The sequence below is a fragment of the Bos taurus genome, chromosome 17 (genome assembly GCF_002263795.3).
Source record: "Bos taurus isolate L1 Dominette 01449 registration number 42190680 breed Hereford chromosome 17, ARS-UCD2.0, whole genome shotgun sequence".
Classification (NCBI taxonomy): Eukaryota; Metazoa; Chordata; class Mammalia; order Artiodactyla; family Bovidae; genus Bos; species Bos taurus.
Window position 1 is genome coordinate 723,776 of NC_037344.1, and position 13,065 is coordinate 736,840.

Consider the following 13,065-nt stretch of genomic DNA (forward strand, 5'->3'; position numbering starts at 1 on the left):
AGCATTCTTTGGCATTGCCTATCTTTGGGATTGGAATGAAACTGACCTTTTCCAGTCCTGTGGTCATTGCTAAATTTTCCAAATTTGCTAGCATATTGAGTGCAGCACTTTTACAGCATCATATTTGACGATTTGTAATAGCTCAACTGGAATTCCATCACCTCCACTAGCTTTGTTTGTAGTGATTCTTTTTAAGACCCACTTGACTTCCAGGATGTCTGGCTCTAGGTGAGTGATCACACCATCGTGATCATCTGGGTCATGAAGATCTTTTTTGTGTAGTTCTGTGTATTCTTGCCACCTCTTCTTAACATTTTCTGCTTCTGTTGGGTCCATACCATTTCTGTCCTTTATTGTGCCCATCTTTGCATGAAAATTTCCGTTGGTATCTCTAATTTTCTTGAAGAGATCTCTAGTCTTTCCCATTCTATTGTTTTCCTCTATTGCTTTGCATTGATCACTGAGGAAGGCTTTCTTATCTCTCCTTGCTCTTCTTTGGAACTCTGAATTCAAATGGATATATCTTTCCTTTTTTCCTTTGTCTTTCACTTCTTTTATTTTCATATCAGTTTGTAAGGCCTCCTCAGACAACCATTTTGCCCTTTGCATTTCTTTTTCTTGGGGATGTTCTTGATCCCTGCCTCCTATACAATGTCATGAACCTCTGTCCAGAATTCTTCAGGCACTCTGTCTATCAGATCTAAGACCTTGAATCTATTTGTCACTTACACTGTATAGTCATAAGGGATTTGATTTAGGTCATACCTGAATGGTCTAGTGGTTTTCACTACTTTCTTCTATTTAAGTCTGAATTTTACAATAAGGAGTTCATGATCTGAGCCACAGTTAGCTCCCTGTCTTGTTTTTGCTGACTGTATAGAGCTTCTCCATCTTTGGGTGCAAAGTATATAATCCATCTGATTTTGGTGTTGGCCGTCTAGTGAGGTCCACGTGTAGAGTCTTCTCTTGTGTTGTTGGAAGAGGGTGTTTGCCATGACCAGTGCGTTCTCTTGGCCAAACTCTGTTAGCCTTTGCCTTGCTTCATTCTGTACTCCAAGGCCAAATTTTCTCCTTACTCCAGGTATTTCTTGACTTCCTCCTTTTGCATTCCAGTCCCCTGTAATGAAAGACACTTTTTTTTTTTTTTTGGTGTTAGTTCTAGAAGGTCTTGCAGATCTTCATACAACCATTCTACTTCAGCTTCTTCAGCTTTATTGGTTGGGGCATAGCCTTGAACTACTGTGATATTGAATGGTTTGCCTTGGAAATGAACAGAGATCATTCTGTCTTTTTTGAGATAGCATCCAAGTACTGCATTTCGGATTCTTTTGTTGATTATGATGGCTACTGCATTTTTTCTAAGGGATTCCTGCCCAAAGTAGTGAAATAATGGTCATCTGAGTTAAGTTCACCCATTCCAGTCCATTTTAGCTCACTGATTCCTAAAAGTCAACATTCAGTCTTACCATTTCCTGTTTGACCACTTCCAATTTGCCTTGATTCATGGACCTAACATTCCAGGTTCCTATGTAATATTGCTCTTTACAGCATCAGACTTTACTTCCATCACCAGTCACATCCATAACTGGGTGCTGTTTTTGCTTTTGCTCCGTCTCTTCATTCTTTCTGGAGTTAGTTCTCAATTGATCTCCAGTAGCATATTGGGCACCTACTGACTAGGAGTATGTGTGAGCAATGCAGAGTTACTTAGTATGCATTTGTATGTATGGTGGTGGTGATATGGTTGAGCAATGCTTCAGGTTGATGATGGTTTTCAGTCACTAGTTTGTGTCCGACTCTTTGTAATATCATGGACTGCAGCACACCAGGCTTCCCTGACCTTCACCATCTCCCAGAGCTTGCTCAAACTCATGTCCATTGAGATGGTAATGCCATCCAACCATCCCACCCTCTGTTGCCCTCTTCTCCTCCTGCCTTCAATCTTTCACAGCATCAGGATCTTTTCCAATGAGTTATCTCTTCATAACAGGTGACAAAATATTGGAATTTCAACTGCAGCATCAGTCCTTCCAATGAATATTCAGGGTTGATTTCCTTTAAGATTGATTGGTTTGATTTCCCTTCAGTTCAAGGGACTCTCAAGAGTCTTCTCCAACACTACAGTTCAAAAGCATCAATTATTCACCACTCAGCTTTCTTTATAGTCCAACTCTCACATCCATACCTGACTACTGGAAAAACCATAGCTTTTACTATATGGATTTTTGTCAGCAATGTGATGTCTCTGCTTTATAATATACTGTCTCGGTTTGTCACAGCTTTTCTTCCAAGGAGCAAGCATATTTTAATTTCATGGCTGCAGTCACTGGCAGCAGTAATTTTTGAAGCCCAAGAAAATAAAATCTGTCACTGTTTTCATTTTTTCCCCATGTATTTGCCTTGAAGTTATGGGACTGGATGTCACAATCTTAGTTTTCTGAATGCTAAGTTTTAAGCCAGCTTTTTTCTCTATCCTATTTCACCCTCATCAAGAGTCTTTTTAGTTCCTCTTCCCTATCTACATATCTGAGGTTGTTGATATTTCTCCCAGAAATCTTGATGCCAGCTTGTGATTCATCCAGTCCAGAATTTTGCATGAATGTACTCTGCATGTAAGTTAAATAAGTAGGGTGACAATGTACAGCCTTGATGTACTCCTTTCCCAGTTTTGAACCAATCCATTGTTCCATGTACAGTTCTATCTATTGCTTTTTGACTTGCATACAGGTTTCTGAGGAGACAAGAAAGGTGGTCTGATATTCCCATCTCTTTAAGAATTTTCCACATTTTGTTGTGATCCACACAGTCAAAGTCTTTAGGATACTCAATGAGGCAGAAGTAGATGTTTCGCTGGAATTCCCATGCTTTTTCTATGATCCAACAAATATTGACAGTTTGATTTCTGATTCCTCTGCCTTTTTAAAATCCAGCTTGTACATCTAAATGTTCTCATTTCACACACGGTTGAAGCCTAACTTGAAGGATTTTGAGCATTACCTTGCTAGCATGTGAAATGAGCACAACTGTACAATAGTTTGAACATTCTTTGGCATTGTCCTTCTTTGGGATTGGGATGAAAACTGACCTTTTCAAATCCTGTGGCAACTGCTGAGGTTTCCAAATTTGCTGTCATATTCAGTGTAGCACTTTAACACTGTAGGTGAGTGACTACACCATCGGTTATCCAGGGCATTAAGACCTTTCTTGTATAGTTCTGTGCATTCTTATTACCACCTCTTCTTAATCTCTTGTTCTTCTGCTAGCTTACCATTTCTGTCTTTTGTCATGCCCATCTTTGCATGAAATGTTCCCTTGGTAGCTCCAGTTTTCTTGAAGAGGACTGTGGTCTTCCCCATTCTATTGTTTTCCTCCATTTCTTTGTATTATTCACTTAAGGCTTTCTTATCTCTCCTTGCTATTCTCTCAAACTGTGCATTCAGTTGGATGTATCTTTACCTTTCTCCTTTGCTTTTTACTTCTCTTCTTTCCTCAGCTATTCATGAGGCTTCCTCAGACAACCACTTTGCCTTCTTGCATTTCTTTTTCTTGGGGATGGTTTTTGTCACTGCCTCCTATACAAAGTTATGATCCTCTGTCCCTAGTTCTTCGGGCACTCTACCAGCTCTAATCCCTTGAATCTATTCATCACCTCCACTGTATAATTATAAGGGATTTAATTTAGGTCATACCTGAATGGCCTAGTGGTTTTCTCTACTGTCTTTAATTTAAGGTGGGTATAGGTTTTTTATTACATAGTTTTAACCATTGTAATAGCTGCAAAAATATATACTGGCTTAAACATGATAGAAGTATATTTCTTGCTCAGATACCTGTACTGAGCAGAAGACAGAAAGATTAGATGGCTTTTCTCTACCTTGGCATTCTGAGTCACGTTCTGACAGATGATCTGCCATCTTCCACATGTGGCCACCAAGTTGCTGGTGTTCCTCTTCATTGTAGCCAGTGGGAAAGAGGAAAGACCATGGAGGAGCAGGTTAGGGTTGCCTGTATGAATCAGGCCTGGCAGTAGTATATGCTACTTCTGCTCACATAATATTGCCTAGAATTGTATCTTCTGGTCATAATATTTGCAAGAGAATCTAGGCAACGTAGTCCATCAGCACACCTCGGCTGGTGAAGGAAAACTTGATATTTGGTGAGCATCTGCAGTCTCTGCTAGATAGAAGGAACAGCACATGTAGAGGCATCGGGGGTAGGAAAGAACATGGATTGCTGAAGGAATAGAAAGGGAGGTGGGAAGTCAAGGCCAGGTAAGTCAGCAGGCATAAAGTCATGCAGGACATTATGGACCAGAATTGAGATTATGGGGTTTTGATTTTAGAATCACTGAATGGTTTTAAGCTAGAAGTAGTAGTTGCTCGTCACTCAGTCATGTCTGACTCTTTGCAACCCCATGGACTGCAGGATGCCAGGCTTCCCTGTACTTAACAATCTCCCAGAACTTGCTAAAACTCATATCCATTCAGTCAGTGATTCTATACAACCAGTTTGTCCTCTGTTGTCCCCTTCTACTGTCCTCAATCTTTCCCAGCATCAAAGTCTTTTCCAATGAGTTGGCTCTTCCCATTGGGTGGCCAAAGTATTGGAGTTTCAGCTTCAGCATCAGTCCTTCTGATTAATATTCAGGGTTTATTTCCTTTAGGATTGACTGGATTGATCTCCTTGATGTCCAAGGGACTCTCAAGAGTCTTCTCCAACACCACAGTTCATGAGAATCCATTCTTCAGCGCCCAGCCTTCTTTATGGTCAAACTCTCACACTCATGCATGACTACTGGAAAAACCATAGCTTTGACTGTATGGACCTTTGTTGACAAAGTACTGTCTCTGCTTGTCAATGCATTGTCTAAGTTCGTCATTTATTTTCTTCTGAGAAGCAAATATCTCTTAACTTCATGGCTGCAGTAACCAGCTGCAGTAATTTTGAAGCCCAGGAAAATAAAGTCTGTCAATATTTCCATTGTTTTCCCATCTATTTGCCATGAAGTGATGTAACTGTATGCCATGATCTTAGTTTTTTGAATGTTGAGTTTTAAGCCAGTTTTTTCACTCTCCTCTTTCACCTTCATCAAGAGACTTTTTAATTCCTCCTTGATTTTTGCCATAAGGGTGGTGTCATGTGCATATATGAAGTTGCTGATATTTTTCCCAGCAATCTTGACTCCAGCTTGTGCTTCATCCAGCCTGGCATTTCACATGAAGTACTCTGCATATAAATTAAACAAGCAGGGTGACAATATACAGCCTTAATGTACTCCTTTCCCAATTTGGAACCAGTGCATTATTCCATGTCTAGTTCAAGTTGTTGCTTCTTCACTGCATACAGGCCTCTCAGGAGGCAGGTAGGGTGGTCTGGCATTCCTATCTCTTGAAGAATTTTCCAGTTTGTTGTGACTGACACAGTCAAAGTCTTCAGGGTGGTCAATTAAACAGATGTAGATGTTTTTCAGGGATTCTCTTGCTTTTCTATGATCTAAAGAATGTTGGTGATTTGATCTCTGCTTCCTCTGTCTTTTTAAAATTCAGCTTGTGCATCTGGAAATTCTCAGTACACATACTATTGAAGCCTAACATGGAGGATTTTGAGTATTACCTTGCTATCATGTGAAATTAGCACAATGGTACTGTAGTTTGAACATTCTTTGGCACTGTCCTTCTTTGGTATTGTAATGAAAACTGACCTTTCCCAGTGCTGTGGCTACTCTGAGTTTTCTAAATTTGCTGGCATATTGAGTGAAGTACTTTAACAGCATCATTTTTTTAGGATTTGAAATAGCTCAGCTGAAATTCTATCACTTCCCTTAAGCTTTGTGCATAGTGATGCTTCCTAATGAGGTAGAAATTGCTAGGCAGGCAGGCAGTGTAGGGCTCTTTGATCTCGGTCTTTTTTTCAGTAAACATCTCACTCCATAACCTAAAGCTATACCCTTTGTTTCAGTTTCCTGACTTTCAGAGCAATTCATCTTCAGTCCTGGTAGACCATAAAACACTCAGATTCTGGACAGGACAACCATTAACTCCTGGCCCTCTTATCTAAAAGAAAAACAACAGGTAGACCGTCAACTTTTGGCCTATATCTGGTCCTTTGTGGAATGGCCAGGGTTATAAGGTAGGGTCACAGGACGGTAACTCAATGTCATAAGAGACTTAGAAACTGGGAATCAAAAGAAGCCATAAAAATATCATGTTAAACATTTTAAAATGTTTGGTTAGAAATGGCATATGTTATGGACAGGAACCAACCATATCAATACCAAATGTACAGATCAATACTAATGAGGATATAAGCTGCTGTTAGCCCCACCTTTGGGGGACACTTTGCCCACTCTCAGTGTCTATGCTGAGAGATTTGTACTTTCTTTTAAAAATAAATCCTATTTGCTGGCTACTGTAAAATTTATGTGTTTGTGAAGTTCATTCTTTTGCCCTGGAAAGAACTTGGTTTCCCATTTCACTAAGGCCAATTTGAGTTCACATTCCAGGATGTCTAACTCTAGGTGAGTGATTACACCATCATGGTTATCTGGGTTATTAAGATCTTTTTTTTGTATAGTTCTTCTGTATATTCTTGCCATCTCGTCTTAATATCTTCTGTTTCTTTTAGGTTCATAACATTTCTGTCCTTTATTGTGCCCATCCATGCATGAAATGTTCCCTTAGTATCTCAAATTTTCTTGAAGAGATCTCTAGTCTTTCCCATTTTATTGTTTTCCTCTATTTCTTTGTGATCATCACTTAGGAAAGCTTTCTTATCTCTTCTTGCTGTTCTTTGGAACTCTGTATTCACAAGGGTATATCTTTCCTTTCTCCTTTGCCTTTCACTTCCTTTCTTTTCTCAGCTATTTATAAAGCCTCCTCAGACAACCATTTTGCCTTTTTGCATTTCCTTTACTTGAGGATGGTTTTGATCACTGCCTCCTGTACAATGTTCAGCTCAGTTCAGTTCAGTCACTCAGTCATGTCCGACTCTTTGCGATCCCATGAGTTGCAGCACGCCAGGCCTCCCTGTCCATCACAAACTCCCGGAGTTCACCCAGACTCAAGTCCGTCAAGTCAGTGATGCCATCCAGCCATCTCATCCTCTGTCATCCCCTTTTCCTCCTGCCCCCATCCCTCCCAGCATCAGAGTCTTTTCCAATGAGTCAACTCTTCGCATGAGGTGACCAAAGGACTGGAGTTTCATCTTTAGCATCATTCCTTCCCAAGAAGTCCCAGGGCTGATCTCCTTCAGAATGGACTGATTGGATCTGCTTGCAGTCCAAGGACTCTCAAGAGTCTTCTCCAACACCACAGTTCAAAAGCATCATTTTTTCAGCGCTCAGCCTTCTTCACAGTCCAACTCTCACATCCATACATGACCACTGGAAAAACCATAGCCTTGACTAGATGAACCTTTGTTGGCAAAGTAATGTCTCTGCTTTTCAATATGCTATCTAGATTGGACATAACTTTCCTTCCAAGGAGTAAGCGTCTTTTAATTTCATGGCTTCAGTCACTATCTGCAGTGATTTTGGAGCCCCAAAAAAGAAAGTCTGACACTGTTCCCACTGTTCCCCATCTATTTCCCATGAAGTGATGGGACCGGATGCCATGATCTTCGTTTTCTGAATGTTGAGCTTTAAGCCAACTTTTTCCACTCTCCAATTTCACTTTCATCAAGAGGCTTTTTAGTTGCTCTTCACTTTCTGCCATAAGGGTGGTGTCATCTGCATATCTGAGGTTATTGATATTTCTCCCGGCAATCTTGATTCCAGCTTGTGTTTCTTCCAGTCCAACATTTCTCATGATGTACTCTGCATAGAAGTTAAATAAGCAGGGTGACAATATACAGCCTTGATGTACTCCTTTTCCTATTTGGAACCAGTCTGTTGTTCCATGTCCAGTTCTAACTGTTGCTTCCTGACCTGCATACAGGTTTCTCAAGAGGAAGGTCAGGTGGTCTGGTTTCCCATCTCTTGAAGAATTTTCCACAGTTTCTTGTGATCCACACAGTCAAAGGCTTTGGCATAGTCAATAAAGAAGAAATAGATGTTTTTCTGGAACTCTCTTGCTTTTTCCATGATCTAGTGGATGTTGGCAATTTGATCTTTGGTTCCTCTGCCTTTTCTAAAACTAGCTTGAACATCAAGAAGTTCATGGTTCACATATTGCTGAAGCCTGGCTTGGAGAATTTTGAGCATTACTTTACTAACGTGTGATATGAGTGCAATTGTGCGATAGTTTGAGCATTTTTTGGCATTGGCTTTCTTTGGGATTGGAATGAAGACTGACCTTTTCCAGTCCTGTGGCCACTGCTGAGTTTTCCAAATTTGCTGGCATATTGAGTGCAGCACTTCCACAGCATCATCTTTCAGGATTTGAAATAGATCAACTGGAATTCCATCATCTCCACTAGCTTTGTTGTAGTGATGCTTTCTAAGGCCCACTTGACTTCACATTCCAGGATGTCTGGCTATAGGTCAGTGATCACACCATCGTGATTATCTGGGTCGTGAAGATCTTTTTTTGTACAGTTCTTCTGTGTATTCTTGCCACCTCTTCTTAATGTCTTCTGCTTCTGTTAGGTCCATACCATTTCTATCCTTTATCGAGCCCATCTTTGCATGAAATGTTCCCTTGTTATCTCTAATTTTGTTGAAGAGATCTCTAGTCTTTCCCATTCTGTTGTTTTCTTCTATTTCTTTGCACTGATTGCTGAGGAAGGCTTTCTTATCTCTTCTTGCTATTCTTTGGAACTCTGTATTCAGATGCTTATATCTTTCCTTTTCTCCTTTGCTCTTCACTTCTCTTCATTTCACAGCTATTTATAAGGCCTTCTCAGACAGCCATTTTGCTTTTTTGCATTTCTTTTCCATGGGCATGGTCTTGATCCCTGTCTCCTGTACAGTGTCACGAACCTCATTCCACAGTTCATCAGGCACTCTATCTATAAGATCTAGGCCCTTAAATCTATTTCTCACTTCCACTGTATAATCATAAGAGATTTGATTTAGGTCATACCTGAATGGTCTATTGGTTTCCTTACTTTCTTCAATTTCAGTTTGAATTTGGCAATAAGAAGTTCATGATCTGAGCCACAGTCAGTCCTGGTCTTGTTTTTGCTGACTATATAGAGCTTCTCCATCTTTGGGTGCAAAGAATATAATCAGTCTGATTTTGGTGTTGACCATCTGGTGAGGTCCATGTATAGAGTCTTCTCTTGTGTTGTTTGGAGAGGGTGTTTGTTATGACCAGTGCATTTTCTTGGCAAAACTCTATTAATCTTTGCCCTGCTTCATTCTGTATCCAAGGCCAAATTTGCCTGTTACTCCAAGTGTTTCTTGACTTCCTACTTTTGCATTCCAGTCCCCTATAATGAAAAGGACATCTTTTTGGGGTGTTAGTTCTAAAAGGTCTTGTAGGTCTTCATAGAACCATTCAAGTTCAGCTTCTTCAGCGTTACTGATTGGGGCATATACTTGGATTATTGTGATATTGAATGGTTTGCCTTGGAAACGAACAGAGATCATTCTGTCATTTTTGAGATTGCATCCAAGTACTGCATTTCGGACTCTTTTGTTGACCATGATGGCTACTCCATTTCTTTGAGGGATTCCTGCCCGCAGTAGTAGATATAATGGTCATCTGAGTTAAATTCACCCATTCCAGTCCATTTCAGTTCGCTGATTCCTAGAATGTCGACATTCAGTCTTGCCATCTCTTGTCTGACCACTTCCAATTTGCCTTGATTCATGGACCTGACGTTCCAGTTTCCTATGCAATATTGCTGTTTACAGTATCGGACCTTGCTTCTGTCACCAGTCACATCCACAGCTGGGTATTCTTTTTGCTTTGTCTCCACCCTTTCATTCTTTCTAGAGTTATTTCTCCACTGATCTCCAGTAGCATATTGGGCACCTACCGACCTGGGGAGTTCCTCTTTCAGTATCCTATCATTTTGCCTTTTCATACTATTCATGGGGTTCTTAAGGCAAGAATACTGAAATGGTTTGCCATTCCCTTCTCTAGTGGACCACATTCTGTCAGATCTCTCCACCATGACCCGCCCATGTTGGATTGCCCCACAGGCATGGCTTAGTTTCATTGGGTTAGACAAGTCTGTGGTCCTAGTGTGATTAGATTGACTAGTTTTCTGTGAGTACAATGTTACAAACCTGCATCTGTAGTTCTTCAGGCACTCTATCAGATTTAATCCCTTGAGTGTATTTGTCACTTCCACTGTATAATCATAAGGGATTTGCTTTACATCATATCTGAATGGTCTAGAGATTTTCTATACTTTCTTCAATTTAAGTCTGAATTTTGAAATAAGGAGTTCATGATCTGAGCCACAGTCAGCCCCAGTCTTTTTTTTGCTGACTTTATGGAGCTTCTCCATCTTTGACTGCAAAGAGTGTAATCATCTGACTCGGTGTCGGCCGTCCGGTGGCGTCCGTGTGCAGTGCCACCTCATGCAGCAGTCCACAGTTTGTGGTGTAAGTCCTCTTGGGGGAGGTCGCCATCAAACCCACTACAGAGTCGCCAAGTGGTGACCCAAAGACTGGAGAACAATTATACCAAAGAAGTTCTCACACTGCTGGGAAAGTTCGAGGACCCACAACAGGTTTCCCAACCTGAGGATCAAGTGAAGGGGTTGAGAACCCGGGGGAATTTGACTTTGAAGTTCAGTTGGATTTGATTACAGAACTTCCATAGGACTGGGAAAACAAAAACTCTTGGAGGTCACAAACAAAACTTTATGCACACCAGGGCCAAGGGAGAAGGAGCCGTGACCCCACAAGAGACTGAGCCAGACTTGTCTGTGAGTGTTTGGGAGTCTCTGGCAGAGATGTGGGTCAACAGCAGCCTGCTTTGGGGTCAGGGACATTGACTGCCTCGGTCCTGTGAGGACTAGTATAAGTCCTTTTAGAGGAGGTTGCCATTATCCCTACCATACTTTGGCCTCAAGCCAAACTACAGGGAGGGATCATAGATCCATCCATCAGCAGAAAAGTGGATTAAAGATTTACTGAGCATGGTCTTGCCCACCAGAGCAGTTTTCCCCACAGCCAGCTTCTCCCATCACAAGCCTCTTATCCTCATTTATCAGAGAGCAGAAAGAATGAAAACCACAATCACAGAAAACTAACAAAACTGATCACATGGATCACAGCCTTGTCTAACTCAACTATGAGCCATGCTGTGTAGGGCCACTGAAGACAGATGGGTCATGGTGGAGAATTCTGACAAAATTCACTGGAGAAAGGACTGACAAACCACTTCAGCATTCTTGCCTCGAGAACCCCATGAACAGTATGACAAATCAAAAACATATGACACTGAAAGTTGAACTCCCCAGGTTAGTAGGCACCCAATATGCTACTGGAGAAGAGTGGAGAAATAGCTCCAGAAGGAATGAAGAGGCAAAGCCAAAGTGGAAATAATGCCCAGTTGTGGATATGTCTGGTGGTGAAAGTAAAGTCCAGTGGTGTAAAGAAAAATATTACATAGGAACCTGGAATGTTAGCTCCATGAATCAAGGTAAATTGGAAGTGGTCAAACAGGAGATGGCAAGAGTGAACATTTTATGAATCAGTGAACTAAAATGGACAGGAGTGGGCAAATTCAGATGACCATTATATCTACTACTGTGAGCAAGAATCCTTCAGAAGAAATGGAGTAGCCCTCATAGTCAGGAAAAGAGTCTGAAATGCAGTACTAGGGTACAATTTCAAAAATGACAGAATGATCATGGTTCATTTCCAAGGCAAAGCATTCACTATCACAATAATCCAGGTATATGAACCAACCACTAATGGCAAAGAAGCTGAAGTTGAATGGTCCTTTTCATCATAGGGGACTGGAGTGCAAAAGTAGGAAGTCAAGCGATACCTGGAGTAACAGGCAAGTTTGGCCTTGGAGTACAAAATGAAGTTGGGCAAAGGTTAACACAGTTTTGCCAAGAGAACGCACTGGTCATAGCAAACACCCTCTTCCAACAACACAAGATAGGAAGGGACAAGATCTAATTTAAGTTTAAAAGGTTCTTCTTGCTGCTGTGTACAGGGTAGAAGGAAGAGTAGAGACTAGTCAGGAATTTGTTGCAGGGTCTAGAAGAGCAGTAACTTGGATCATGTTTTGGCAGTAGAAATAAGAATATGTGGGAGGTTTGCAGTGTATTTCAGAGACAGAATTGACAGGCCTTGGTGAGAAATTGGATGTGGGTGATGAGGGGGAGGCAGGTGTCACAGGTGACATCATGTTTCTAACTTGATCATGAATATGTGGCTTGTGATATATTGGAGAAGCAGAAGATTTGAAAAGGTGAGAAGAAAAAAATCCAATATAGGAAATGTTAAGCTTATTTTGCTTATACTTATAAGATACCCAAATAGAGATGTTGAGTTTGTGGCTGCCTAGTCTCTGTGTGAAGCTCTAAAAGATGCCTGAGTTTGGAAATATAAATTTGAATTTAATTGGTGTATAAATAAAGAGCTATTAATTATACAAATCCAGGGCAGTTTTGAGAATGAAAGGGGTACAATTAATTTTGCCAGGACAGGAAATACAATTCAGAACTGCATGGGGCAAGATTGAGAGTAGGTTCCCCTACATATAGATGGTATACAAAGTCATATAAAATCATGGGAATGTATAAGATCCCCCAAGAAGAGGCCATAGAGATAGAAGGAAGTAAGACCTGGACTGATTTCTGAGGAACTTCAGAATTCTGCTCCTTGTGGTTCATATCAGATAGGATAAGTTAGGCTATGATGTAGTAAGAAACAACCCTAAGTCTCAGTAGTTTAACTTAACAGTAATTTCATGGTTACATGACATTACATAGGTCTATGTAACTCTCCAGGAAATTTGTCCCTGCACGTAGTGATGCTCCTATGGAATGTTTCTGGCCTGCAGCTCTGCTGTCTCAGCATAAAGCTTCCTCAGTCTTTAGTTTTAGTCATAGGAACATACCTGAAGTCACTTCTGCCCACTGCTCAAGACTTCAGCCCTTAGCCTTGTTGATCCAGAGAGCTTGGTGAACATCACTGTCTACAGCTTAGTC